Here is a 14,782-nt window from a genome sequence, read left to right on the forward strand (position 1 = left end):
CCATTGTTATTCTTCCCCCACCCCCAAGGTAAAGTTCTTGCTAATCAATTGTTAAGATGGAGCCATTTAGCCAGGCGGTGGTCGCCTTTAATTCCAGCACTGGGAGGCAGAGGCAGGTGGATCTCTGTGAGTTCGAGGCCAGCCTGGGCTACAGAGCGAGTTCCAGGACAGGCTCCAAAGCTACACAGAGAAACCCCGTCTCAAAAAACTAAAGGGAAAAAAAGATGTAGCCATTTAAGATGCTGGTTCAGTTTCAACTCAAGTTCTTACTTTTCTTCTGTGACCCACTTAAAGCAGTACACTTTTCTACACTAAAACCTGACTGTCCAGTGTGCCTAGTATAGTCTTCTAGGCTTTTTAGGAGTCAAACTATTTACCATGTACATCATTTTTCAAAATTTAAAACCTAATTCTTACCATTCTTAAAAATTTGAAACATTGTAGCACCAATTACATTTATGTTAGAATTTATGTGGGGTGGGGGTGGGGTGGGTCAGCTCTGTTTTCAAGACTGGGCTGGGAATATAGCTCAGTGAGAAGACTAACCTAGGAGTTTGCAACTTTGAATTTCGGGGTTAAGAGGCCCAGATGGTTTTTGTGTTCGGCATTCAATTGACAGGGGATAGGTATTAGGCAGAAAGCACTCTATCATGGAGTTATACACCTTCCAGTAGTTCGTCCAGGTTCATTTTGTTATGACCATCAATAATTAGAGTCAAGTTCTCATGCTCTTAACAGTGTACAAGTTTACCCAATTCTGGTTTTTACCTCAAAGTTTGCCGCCCCCCCTGGTTTACAACACAAATGAGTAGCAATGAACACTGTGCCAAAGCACTGCAGCTCTACCCACTTTGTTTTTCATCATTAGGACAAATATCAACATAGTTGTTCCAGATAAGCCATGAGATTAAAAAGTCATTGCACACTTTTGACTATTTTAGGACATAGATTTATTGCCAAGCTTTCACATAAATAAATAGAAGAACAGTAACAAGTACACACACACACACACACACACACAATTTGAAATTAAACTGAATGTACAATAAAGTAACAGAATAAATAAGAAATTAAAAACAGACACAGAGGAAAAAAATGTTCCTGGAGTTACAGAAATAGAAGGAAGCCCGGTGTGGTGGTGCATGCCTTTAATCCCAGCACTAGGGAAGCAGAGGCAGCTGAGCTGGATATCTGAGTTCAAATTTGGCCTTGCACACAGAAAGAATTTCCAGACAGTAAGTAAGTTCTACACATTGAGAAACACGGTCTCAAATAAAATAAAATAATAGAAGAGGCCTGAGTTGTTGCGGCTGGAGAGATGTCCTAGCCATTAAGAGCAGTGACTGCTCTTCCAGAGGACCCGGGTTCAATCCCCAGTACCCACATGGCAGCTCACAACTGTCTGTAACTCCAGTTCCAGGGGACCCTCACACAGACATTCGCACAGGCAAAACACCAATGCACATAAAATAGCTTCATCAATTTGAAAAGTGTTACATATATTTTAGTAGAGTTTATATCTGTGGGAAAAATCTTTAACAAGTTACTATACTGCTCAAAAGAACCACTGAGCATTTCTTTTCATCTGACAGATACTCAGCAATGTCAACTGTATAGTTTCTAAATTCTTAGGCATTATACATTTCTCCAGCTAATACAGCAAATAATTTTCTTCTGAAATATTCAGTTTTTTAATTTGTGGTTTGAAACTTATGACAGTTTTGTTTTATGGAACACCAGAAGTCTGAATTTAAATTATTCAGTAGCGTTCAAAACAATCCAACACTCCTTGGAATGACTCCACAACATAGCTGGTGCCAGCACTATTCAAAGTTAGGGTGTTGCAAAGGACATGCCAAGTTAAAAGATCTTTAAAGCCAGTATATATTTCACTCCCTAAAAGTTTCTTGACCAACTCTTCCATATTTGTCAGTTTTATATAATATCTTAAAACACAAGTAAGATTAGTGGAACAATTAAGTATCTTCTTATAAAACCACAACCATCTTTCTAATTAAGTTCTAAAGTTGCAGTTTTATAATTTGGAACTTTGGGGAAATGTTCAGAACATTATGACAATAAAACACCTTTATCCTTATATACAAAGCTACAAGATTTAAAAATAACAACTGTATAGATTATGGAAGGCATAACCTAGAAAGTTAATAAAAAATACATACTCCATACCTAAACTACCTTAGAAAAATCCAAACTGCACAGCAGCATTTAACATAGTGACAGTATCGTCAGTGAGAATCCTGTGTCTCTGTTTGCTTCTGAGAATGTAAAAGGCAACAGCTTGGTATTACAAAAAGTGTGTTGATCTCGAAGACCTGGTTCTGCTCAGACAGCAGGGATACAGCCTTAAACAAGCACTGTCCTCTCCTTAAGGAACAATCTAAAGGAGGAAAAACAATAATTACACAATTACTATTCTTAATTAGATTTTAAGAGCCATGACAACATTCAACTGGATCAGATGTGGTGTAGGGGTGAGGGCATTAAGGAAAGGTTCCTTGAGATGTTCTGAAAGCACTCTTAGTGACTTAAGACTTGGTCAAATTTTTGAATTCCTCTCTCAGAGAAAAACCTAGCATTTTGGTAGTTGCTCTATCACTACCTTATATCTAGTTCTAGATTTCCTAAAACAATATTTGAATCAGAGCAAGGTAGTACAAACAAAGCTGGTAGGAATATCAAAGGCTAGGCCAGTTTCTATCCCTAGCCCCAATCTACTCGTATGCCCATGGGAAGTTAGTAAATCTGAGTTTTAGTCATCTCTACTGTACACAGACTGGTACCAAAGCCACTGTTATGGTGAATAGTACTTCATATGGAATTTTAGTGAAGGGCCAAAAAAGACCAAGTCTACTGAGTGAATTCAAAATCTACCACCCAATAGAAGTAGGATTGGGTTGAGTAACAAAATACTCAATTTTACAAATAGGACCTGAAAACATGTTAATGTTGCCAAAAGGAAGATCCAAACTTAAAATATTTCTTCAAACACCTAGAAAACAAGGGTGAAAAAATACCAGGACAAAAAAGACCAGTGATTACTAAGTTTGAAAAACGAGTCTAGGACATCATAAAAACACAACTCCAGTTCAAGCCTAAAGGTCACTCAGTGCTAACTAAACCAGTCAAGAAGAGTCATGAATATCTTCTGGGTAAGTATGCCCTCCAATATATAAACTAAGGTATCAACCTTCAAGGTTAAATGCTTGACTCCCGAAGTTGTGACCCAGCAAAATGCTGTACAGCTAGGGTTCTCCACAAACTAGTCTCGTTCTTGGAATGCCCAACTGTCACATTTTAGACCAAGGGTTGTAAACCATAATTATAGTTACACCAAACATAAGGCCTTATCTAGTTCAAAAATTTTAAAGTAAAAATCACAAACCCTCATCTAACGTTCACATCAAGCACAAATGTTTAACATATATAGCAAGTTTTTGTGGTAAGTATATGAAATCATGGCACAGGAAATTAAGTTTATTTACCACCAGCCCAAGGCATGCCTAGTACAAGAATGGGATAGCTGCAATGGTTCGGGGAAACCCAAGGAAGTGCTTCTGAGTATAAGACAGGGAGGCCTCAGTTTCCTCCATGAAAAGAGCATTAAGACACTTCAGTTAAGTATTAGATTCCTGCACAATAGGAGCTTTGTCCTTTATTTCATGGGCTTTAACTATGAATTGAAAACTTTGATTTCACAAATCATAAAACCAACATTTGTTTGGTTCCCAACTCTGCTTACTCACTGAAGAAATCCCTGTGTCGAGGAATGCAATTTGATGGGAGAAACGTAGTAGATCAAAGTTGAAGGAAATATTTGGAATATTTTAGTATCCTTGTATGTAGGTGGGTGTGAAAGACAACTCTGACTATAGTTATTTCATGTACACTGGTGTTTTTCCTGTATATATTCTGTTTGAGGGTGTCAGATCCCCTGGCACTGGAGTTACAGACAGTAGTAAGCTGCCATGTGGGTGCTGGGAATTGAACCTGTTTCCTCTGGAAGAGTAGCCAGTGCTCTTAACCACTGAACCACCTCTCCAGACCACCTGTAGTTTCTTAGTTGCTATCTGCCTTGTTTTTTGAGATGTTCTCACTGGCGTGGAGCCTGCCAAGTACTTAGGCTTATGTGGCCAGTAAGTCCTAGGGATATCTCAGACGTGCTCTAACTTGCCTGGCTTTCTTATGTGGGTTGTGGAGATTTAATTCAAGTTTTCATTGCTTGCAACAAACTTTACTAATTATCACCCAAGCCCCCTTAATATGTTCCTTTAAAAGGATCTGACCTGCATTTTGCTTTTCCCTTTCACTCGGGATTTGTTATTGTCTGGTTCTTTTTTTAAGAGGGGAGAAAAAAACAGCTCAGGATAGGGATGCACTGGTCACTTTTAACCCCACCACTCAGGAAGAAGAAGCAGGCAGAACTCTAAGTTAAGGCTAGTCTGGTCTATACATATTGAGTTACAGGCCAGCCAGAGACACATACTGAGTGAGACCCTGTCTCAGGAAAAAGTCTTTGCGGTTATCATTTTTATATTTACAGTAAGCAGGTGAACATGAAAGGACAGAAGTTTAATCTGGCCTTGGCTGCCCAGAATTTAAATTCTTTGGGTGGGAGACTAGAAAATCCAACTTAAACAGCAAGGCAACAGTCTCTGCATACTAAAGCCCTAAGATCCCTGTCCTAGACATACCACACTTTAAGACAAAGCCTTAGTTCTTTTAGGTGGCAGGGGCTCATTAATTATCAGTCCCATCTCACTCCTCATGAAACTTTTTTTTAAAAGAAAGGTCAAATTTAGAGTTTAAAAGAATTTCCAAGCCCACCCCAAAAACCAGGCTGCAAATCTCAGCAGCTGCCCTGAGGCAAAAAGCCACGCCATTTAAACCAGCATGGGAACTCAGACATGTGGCAGACAAGAAACCACATGGTGGGAAGGACGTTTCAAAGAGTAAGGAAGCCCAAAGTGAAGGGGAAAAAAGAAAAGAAAAAGAAAAAGCAATTAAATTGACTAGCAGCCAAATCCCATGGTGGCTCCTAGGGAATGCCTCAATTATGATTTAATGAAATCTCAGCTTCTTAAATTTTGTTTTGTTTTTCGACAGCCCTGGCTGTCCTCGAACTTAAGAGACCTACCTGGCTCTGTCTCCTGAGTGCTGGGACCAAAGGTGAGCACACCAGTGCCCAGCTAAACTCTAGCCCTAAGGTTTTGAAATCCAAATTAATCAGTACTTGCTTTCATGTTTAGTAATGGTTTGTAGGTTTAGCTTTCAGCTTAGTATAGATGAAGCAGAAAAAAAAGCACTTTAAGCAATTGGTACCAGAGGTTCAATTTTTATTTCTTTATTGCTTAGTGTAAATAGAACATTGTTAAAGTCCCCATTAGTCTTCTATAACCCACAAGTTTGCAGCTATGGTTCCCCTGTCCAGTTACATTTCAAATGAAAATTAGTTCCTTGTTAACATTTCCAGTGCTTAAAGAGTGATTTGATTATTGGCTACCATATTGGGACAATACATATACAGTGTCCACGTCACTGCAGTTAAGTTCTCCTGGATAGTATTCTTATTGAGCACACACACAACACTTAACCTCAAGACCAAGCTTCACAAATACATTTATGTTGCTTACTACATTTTACTTACGTCTAGCTACAAGTCAAGAAATATAGTAGGAACGTAAAAGAATTCAGTAAGACAGCACCGAAGCAGCTCAGCAAAACTACATTTAAACCAGCAATAACAACATGAGGAGTGACATGAATCAAGCCAGAGGCCAAGAGAAAGCACTGCTTAAATAGGAAAACACAGGTTCACAGGACCTTAGACCAGGAGAGCCAACACCTGAACCGTAAGTCTGAATTCCAGAAGGAACCACCATCTACAGATGTGTACAGTGACCAAATGTGAGTAAGCAGTAATCAATTCCATGTGACTCAAAGTGTATATGCAGGAAATAATGAAATGAAAAAGCTGTCAGTAGCCCATTAACGGTCTTCTGTATTGTACTCATGGAATCCACTAAAGCATTAAGGAGTCAGTAAATTTCAGGCCAATTCATGTACCTTTTAATACAATCGGCCTGGCGATATGTAAGATACATCAGGTGATATTGGAAGAGACATCCATCTGGAAGCCATTAATAACAATTCAGCTTATTAATGGTGAAAAAGGAGATAGGCATTCATGGGAGTGGAAAGAAGCTGAACTTTAGGTTAGATTCTCAATAAATCTATTGTAGTAAAGCTCCTGAAGGCGTGGGGATAGAAAATGAAATCAAGGCAAACAGTCAAAAAAATGTACTAAGGAGGAATAAAAGAACTGCAGGGCAAGGCCCTAGCTACAGCCTCAATTTGTGGTGTAACTAATCTGTCTGGTTTCATGACTCATCAGGCTTCTAAGATCAGGAGAGGAAGAATGCCAGTGCTCTGTCTAGGGATTGGATAAACCAGTACAACAAATGAAAACGGGACTAAAATGAGAGAGCGCTAAAATATCTCTTGGAAGGGCTGCAGAGGGAGCAAGAGGGACAGAGTGAAGAACTGGGCTCTGCAGAAAATGCTAAGATTCTGTTTATATATTCCAATTTATGATACCATAATTTCATGATATAGCAAGGATCTCAAGTGGGAGTATAAGCTTGGGTGAGCATGTCTTTAATCTAACACGATGAAAAATACTTCAAGGCAGATCATAAGCAATAATAACCTGTGGTTTTGCTAAATAAAACCCCAAGTGAGCGCCTAGTCACCCATTTCTCTCCTTTGCTCCTATTACAATTCCCTCCGGACACAAACGAAAATCTGTGGGAAGTCTCGTCCCTCCAATTTTATACTTGTTCAATTCCCCTGCAGGACAACGCCCACGCACCAGGTTAGCCCTTAAGCCTGCCTAGAAGACTCCCGCCTATCTTCCAGAAAGCCTCGACTTGCAGATCACGAGGGGAGTGGGGGAAGGGACTCTTCCAGGCCCGGGGCGGTCTTTAGAAGCCAGGAGGCAGCAGAGAACTCCCAGAAAGGTATTGCGGCACTCCCCTCCCCCTGCCGAGAAGGGTGCGGCCTTCTCCCCGCCTACTCCACTGCGGCTCCCTTATTGATTGCAGCTCTCACGGAATTTTGGAGAGCAAGTGCCTCCTGCCTCCAAACCGGCCCGACTGAGCCCCCACTCCTTCCTCCACTCCTAGGAGTGCGCTATGCAGGTCCGGTTCATCTCGCCCCTCGTGCGGCAACAACTCTAGGAGGAACCGCGCTCGCCCCCGCCCCGCCGCTCAGACCGCCTGCCCGTCCCCGCCCCCAGCGCGCGCTTCCTGCCACGTTGCGCAGGGGCGCGGGGCCAGACTCTGCGGCGCGGGGCCTTGGGGAGGGCCGGAACCTGCGAGCGCCTCCCTGCCGCCCCCGCCAGTCCGCGTATGGACTGAACTTGCATGAACGCGGGCCAATTGCAAGGGCCAGTTTTCTGGGCCCCGGGAGCCAATCAGACGACGAGGCCAGGCCGGCGGCGGGTAAACCGACTCCCCCAGAGGAAGGGGAGGGTGGGAGGCCGCCTGGACGCCAGCCACTTTCGCTGACCCTCCCTCCCCTCCCCCGCCCCGCCAGAGGCCGGCCGCGCCCGCACGTCCAGCTCTCACCCCACCTACCTCCCGCCCCACCCAGTGGGCACAGCGAGGCAGCCGGCGGCTGCGCACTCCAGCACCCGCTAACTGACAGGCGCTTCACTCCAACCAAAACACGCCATTTGTGTTTTTACACACGGCGGGAGGAGAAAAGGCCAATCAGCGACGAGACGTGAACCGGAAGCGCTCCACCGCCCCCCGTGGGAGCCATGGCCGCGTCCGGTGGAGATTTTTCCGCTCCCTCCTCCCTCCCCCTCCGGTTGCTGCAGGGCGGACCGTAGTCCTGACCACCACCCGCTTGCCCCTTCCCGCGTACGACTCGTACCCAGCTGTTCCCCAAAGCGGTTCCACCATCCTCGAGGGCTCACCGCCACCGCCCGTCCCCGCGAACGCGCCGAGCCACCCTCCCGCCAGAGTCCCGATCCCCTACCTAGCCGAGGCTCTCTGAGGAGCCGGAGCCCCAGAGCACAGCCTCTTCTTTAGGCAGCCCCCGGCAGCTTCCGCTGATTGGCGGCGAGCTGGCCAATAAGTGTGGGGCGGTGGGCGGAGAGGCCAATGGCGCGGCGGGAGGGGGCGTGTCCCGCGTGCCCCTGGCGCCGGCACTGGGAATCCCCGTGCGGTCAGTGGCGTTTCCGCTCGGGCAGCGGGCTGAGTGAGCTGCCGCTGCCGCCGCCGCTGCCGCCGCCGGGGGAGGGGCGGCCGCCGCCCGCCTGCGCTCAGAGACTCACGCAGCCCTAGTCCCGCCAGTCCGCCAACACAGTAGTGCCGGCCCCCCTCCGCCCCTGGCCCTCCCCCTCCCCGCCTTGGGCTCGCTCCGCCTTTCTGCCCCCCACCCCCACCTCACGGGTACGGGCCATTCCCGGCCAGGAAACGCCGTGGCGCCGCGTTGGGCCTAACTCGAGTCTCGCTGCCTCCCGGGAGTGCCGTGCGCCGCAGCCCGGGCCCAGGCCCCGGCAGCGCCTGGGTCAAGGTAAGGGTCCAACAGAAAAGAGACACCGAACCACACGACCGGTCCCCGGGGGAAGAAGGGTCACCTCAGTCTGCCCGCGTTCCTTCTCGTCGGGGTCGTGGGGCCTGGGCCTCCCAAGGCTGGAGCAGGAGAATTCCTTCCTTCCCATCTTCTCGGCTACCCTTACACACCGTTGCACCCCTCTTGCTCAGGGAGAAAGGCTCCTCTTAATCCAGTCGACCCCACTACCCTTTTAATGTCTTCCCTGGGTCAGGACTCTTCCCCTCCCCCTACTCTGGTCTCCCCCTTTTTTTTTTTCTGGGCACTGCCTCCTCCACGTTTATACCCTTTTCAGGAGAGGCCTCGCAACCCTTCTCTCAAAATACACAGGCATACTTTTTTTTTCTGTCCCTGAGCCCCCACCTCCACCCCCTGTTCTTGCGGCCTTATGACAACTCTGATCGTTTGGGGGCCCAGTCCCCCCCTCCATAATCTTCCTGAATGCCTCCCCCACTGCTTCTCGAGTCCGTATCTCAGATGGCTGCTGCTTTCCCCATACCAAAGACATTACCTTCACCACCCCCACCTCACATTCTTGGACTCCCTGTGGCGTATGCCCCAGTATCCCTGCGATATCCCTGTTGAATTTGTAGGGTTCCAGCCTGGAACTGAGCCAGATTTTGTCGGTTTCCGTGCCTAGGGCGTGGAGAGCGATCTTTTAAGAACGACTTTAAAGACGGGGGAAAATGTGCCCCTTATGAATTCTCTTCCCTTGTGCGTGCAAGCTAAGATGTGAGGTGAACGGTGATGGGCAAAAGCCCTGTTTTTAGTAGGTAAATCGCGCTGAGGGAAAGTTTTAACTGCTGGGAAAGCCCCTTCTATGCTAATTTATTCTATAGAACGCCTTTGCCTTTTTCATTCCTGGGAATACAGGATCTTTCTCCTGTATACTGATGCTGCAGCCCGCTCTACTGGTCTGGGTCAGGGGTGCGTGTATGACCTGCATTTTCTGCTTTCTCATGTTACTTGTGTAATGTGTTCACAGCAACTCATATCTTGCCCAGAGCTGTGAACTCTACTGGGTTTTGTCTATACCTGGGTTCCTTTTTCCAATTTTTCCTGGCTTAGAATACTTAAAGAATTTAGGTTCTCTAATTTCCTCCATACTTTGACTAAATAAACTGTTTTTCGATGACATATTTCTGACCAAGGTCATGTTTACATTACTTCCTTGGGCATATGTTAAATAGTTATACTTTTGATTGGAGAAGATCCTGATGATTGTTACGAGCTTTTTCAGGAGGAGGAGGAGGTATTGAAGGGAAAGTGCTTTTGATGGTTAATTTTATATTAATAATGGTTTTAGGTCGCTAGGAGGAAAGCTATAAGGGGTAGTTTTAGATCTGTACAGTCTGACCTAGGATTGAAGCAGAGAATACTGACATAATGAGAGATTTCTGAGCTTGGAGGACACAGGAATTTTTTTTCCTTTGGATTTGTTCCAGTTTTCTCAGGAGGATCATTAGTTCTCTGGCCAAAATTTGTGGCCAGTTATGGGACTAAAGCCTTTAAGGCTATTGCGATTGTCATGTGTAGAATATTGAATTATGTCCTTTGGTAGGACACGACCCAAGGCTCTTGTTCCTAGCTGTAAATTTAAATATGATTGCTGAATGTTTGGAAAATTGGCCTTCTAAAAACCAAAGCTTAATACTTACTCCTAAAATGCTGGTTTAATTAAAAACGAATATTTGGAATTTGGTACATGTTGATTTTTCTAATCAGAGATCTCAATTTAAAACTGACCTTAGGATTATTTCTTTCTAAAAGCATTCTTCCAGCCCTTCCAGCATGGAGCACTGGTCAAAAAAAAAAAAAAAAAAAAGTGTGTACTAAGAAGTGGGGGTGGGGTAAAGAGAAGGTTGCTCCTGTGTTGGATCACAGGAGTGAGTATACAAGGCGGCAGCAGCTGCTGGCTCTGGAGCTCTGGTTGCTACGTGAGAAGCTTGAGTAGTGCTGGCTGCTGTCTCCAGGGAAGGACAGCAGTGCAGCGTCCATTAATGCTGTTGGCTGCAGGGAACTGCACTTAGGCGATGGCTGCTCAGGACTGGAAAGAAACCTTGCTTGCTTTCCTGGGAAATTGTACTGCTGAGCTGGTTTGCTTTTTGTTAGTGAAGAGACCAGGATTAACAATTCATAACTGTATCCATTTATGGATGTCACCATCTGAAAACTGAATCAAAGTTAAAGAGTTTGGTTTTTTGTTTGGAGAAGGTTCGGCAGGTTTTTTGATATTACCTGAGGATTTATACTACTAAGAAGTTCATTAGTGTTTTTATCTTTTTTAATCCTTTTGAAGACTAAAGTAACAATGTAAAGATTTCCCTGAGTACCAGAACAGGGTGAGGAGGATCTTTATGTTTTATTTTTTCAGTGCAACTGATATGTTTTCCTCTATCTGTTAATTGCCTAAGTCACTTCTGATTTGTATGTGTCTCTCCATATTAGACCATATTTACCTTCGTGTTAAGATGTTCTGCTAAACATCTTAACTATAATTGGAAGCCTAAACTAAAAAGAGCTACTTTTGGATTAATATTTAATTTTTTTGTTCTTATTTTCTATATTTATCTGTAGACCTCTACAGATTAGATACCTTCACTGATGTTTGACCTATAAATTGGATTAATTGTGTATGTGTTGGATTATAGTCTTTCCACTGAACAAAGATGATGTGTCTTGACAGTAATCCATCAGAAACACAGGAAAAATCAGAAGGAATATTCAGAAATTGAGTAAGTTTTGTTTAGGATAGTAAGAAGGGAGTAAGAGTCTCTTCTAAGTTTTGATATCAGCCCCCAACTGAACAGAACCAGGATGATCTCTGATTAAGCCCAGTAGTTTGTCTGACAGAATATTTGAAACTGAGCCATCACCTAGGCATGTGCAACGAATAAAATTGTGGGTTTTTTCTCCCTAAGATTATTACTGTAACCAATACCTCTTCTTCAAGATTCTGTTTGTCCAATTTTGTATCAAGTATTTAAATCCCACAAACATCTATAATTTGTAGTATGGCTCTAGTATTTGTGTCAAAGAACCAAGAAACAATGGTGAGCATTTTGTCATTCACAGATGTGGTTCATATTTTTCCAGTGCTAAAAGCAGGTCTATAAAACAAAACTCTTAATGGTTGTTTCAGGTGGTTTTAATACATTGGTAAGATGCTATAACCCATAGGTATTATTTCACTCATATTGGCCATTACTATACTTATAGCTTAAGATATTTACAGTTAAGATGCAAGTGTTTTTAGCTTAATTATAATATACGAGTTTTCTTAGAAAATAATGACTACTACTTTTATTTCCTGTTTTTTGGAACTGGTTGTAGTCTCACTATATTCCCTCTGGAGGATCAAGAGGCTTTTTTTCTTAGAAGGATTGCTTGGACTGGCACTTAAAAATGCTTACATCTTTTGATACTGTTGAGTATCTAAGAGCCTGCATACTTTCCAAAAATTATTCTGACCTTGTGACAAAGGTGGATATGTCAGCTTTGCCTTTGGATGGGGAAATAAAATCATCTTCATATTGAAATAACTGAAACATTAGGCCCTAGCAATCAGTAATTGTTGAGTATATCAAAGGGAAATTAGATCATAAGTAAATAAGATTTTTACTAGTAACTTTTAGCTAAACTCTAGTGACTCGTCAGTTTATTTTAAAATTGAGAGGCCTAGCTAGTTAGTGGTGAACTTAAACTGCAAAGTGCCTTGGAAAATGTGTGTATAATACAGGTGGTCATTTATAATTTGACTTCTTAGAAAAGTAATGCACCTACATTATAGATTGATAGTACTCTGGACTCGAGATTCTAACATGTCTACTAAATAACATGACCTTCACTTGGTATTGTGTATATTCTCTAATGACTAGAATTCAGGGAAGGTTGCAAAAGGTAGATAGAGAGAGTAGCCTTTCTTTCACTAATCTATACATACTTTGTTAAATCATGTAATTTTAGGGAAATTGTCCTATTCTGTATTTAATTATAAATGGGGTAGAGATGCCAGTAACCCTGACGGGTGATTCTGTTAGCAAGCATCACTTGGGAATGTTCTTATTCAGCATTTGAGGAAGGGAGCTGTGAGGTAACTAAAGGGACAGTGATGCTCAGTCCAGCCTCTGTGTGAGTGTGTGTGTGTGTTCCTTCTGAGTAAGGGGTCTCAGACCCCATCCTGCCCCATTCTTTCCTTTATATTGATTTTGGGGGGGGGGGCAGAGTAACTAAGGAAATGCCTTAATTTAATGTAAATTCCCTTAAAGTATCTTTGATATGAAGTCAGAAAAATGAATTTTTGGCTTTTTCGAATCCTTGTTATTTTTAAAACCCTAAGATTATTGGTCAGTTTTGCTTGGAACCTGTCTGTTCTGTCTTGTAGTATGAGACTTCCCAGAGTTTTCATAGCGAATTGAAGTGATAGTCATATATGTGTACACTCAGAGGTGAGGAAACCTTTTCAAAAAAAGCCTTAATGTTCTGAATTACAATATAAAACAAATCACAGGCTGTAGAAATTTCTGGCTAGGGAATCAAGTTTTTGATTTATACTGCTTGATCAAAGGGAAATGCCAGTTCCTTGCTGCTGTGTTTGAGAAATAGGTGGAAGCATGGGAGGAGCCACAGACCTCTGCAGCAGGATTTGGTGTGAGTAGAAAAGGAAGATTTTTGTTTCAAATCGCCAGCTGCTTATGTCAGACTGACTCCCTTATTATGCTTCCAGTAGGCCTGTCAATATGGCCAAACAGCTAGATAAGTGCGGGGCAGGACAAAGGGCTCTTTGCACAGCAGGGAAGCAGTGTTGGTGGGGGAGGGGCAGGAGGTAGGAAAAGCAAAAGGAGGTTTTTTTTTCCCCCCCCCAGGAGATTATTCACTTAGGTTTACAATTAAAGAAACTGTTTTCAGTTCCCACTCTAGCCTTGAATTCATGCCAAGCATATACTTTTAAGCCCAAATTCCGTATATTCTAGAAATCTGGGAAGAATCTATCCTATCTTCCAAGGGAAAAAACAAAAACCTCAAGCTTTGTGTGGATTAGAGTGAGTTCCATGTTCCCTGCCCTTCTAAATGTAAGTTGCCTCCTTAGTGGACCAGGTCTAGAGCATCTGCTAGCCAGATTTTAGTAAGGATTGAAATGGCACATTCTGTGTGAATTAAATTTGTATTTCAATACATGCAGCATGTTTAGTTGGGTTTAGATTCGACAAGGTGTCAAATACTGTGTTTTCTTTCCTTTGTGCAGTAATTGCATATTGTTAACTTTGATTTTATTGTAGTAAAAGGAAATGCACAGTCCAACATTCACATGTTTGATCACCATCATGTAAAATGTATCTTGAAAAGGGTTTGGTTTTTTTTTTTAATACGACAGGGCCTTGTAGCTCACATCTGTATGTCCTAAGCTACAGAATAAGACTTTGTCTCAGAAAAGAAAAGCAACAGCAACAAAAACACATATAAAAAGGAAAGCTACCTTATTGTTTCAGTCTTCCTCCTACTTCCTGCAGAATCTGATATGCTCTGGAGATTACTGCTGCCCCCATCTTTTAGTTTAGGCTCAATCCTATTAGTTTGTGCTTAGCTCTCAGCAGAAGGTGATTGCATCTAGCTCGTTACTTAGTAAGAATTATGGCGTTAGAGGTGTGTAAGCTATATCTCTTACAGGCAAAACCATGACATACTGCCAAATTCAGGTTCCTGTTGAAGTTGTCATTAAAACGTTCAGTCTGTCCTGAATCATTTCAGCTAGTTTTAAAGTAAATGTCAAATGTTACATGTATGAGAGTTCTTTTTAAAAATTGCATTCACAAATCAGACAGTAGTTATTTGGAGTACAAAAGGATTCCTCCTTATAAAGTAGTATATGACAGTTCATTTCCATGAACAGTTTGTTTTAACAATTTAATTTTTAGAAATCCTTGAACTGTTTTTCCAAGAGCACATCTGTTGCTTGAATGAGATAAAGAAAACTGGAATGCTGATTTCTTTTTATGGATTGGCAAAGAAGACATGATTTTAAACTTAACGTAACTACAATGTTGTATATAATATACATTGATCAAGTTTTGTGTCATTTCTCTTTTGTTAAAGAAATACAAATGTGTTGCCACATAATACTTTAAGTATGACAGTCTGGGCA

The 14,782-nt window shown here is 42.8% G+C and overlaps 1 protein-coding gene across 10 annotated transcripts in view; it reads left to right on the top strand.

The window, feature by feature from the left end:
- Positions 1-8,268: 8,268 nt before the first annotated feature.
- The window catches only part of Setd5 (SET domain containing 5), a 91,983-nt gene continuing 85,469 nt past the window's right edge, over positions 8,269-14,782 (top strand). For 6 of the 10 annotated variants that reach the window (XM_052720857.1, XM_052720856.1, XM_052720861.1 and 3 more), the window contains exon 1: positions 8,271-8,601. The gene's annotated coding sequence lies outside the window, so the exon portion shown is untranslated. Of the gene's footprint in view, positions 8,602-14,782 lie in introns of all 10 variants that reach the window. The other 4 variants (XM_052720860.1, XM_052720863.1, XM_052720859.1 and 1 more) reach the window with 3 other exon arrangements.

Source organism: Peromyscus californicus, unplaced genomic scaffold (assembly GCF_007827085.1).
Source record: "Peromyscus californicus insignis strain IS unplaced genomic scaffold, ASM782708v3 Scaffold_6__1_contigs__length_162567912, whole genome shotgun sequence".
NCBI lineage: Eukaryota > Metazoa > Chordata > Mammalia > Rodentia > Cricetidae > Peromyscus > Peromyscus californicus.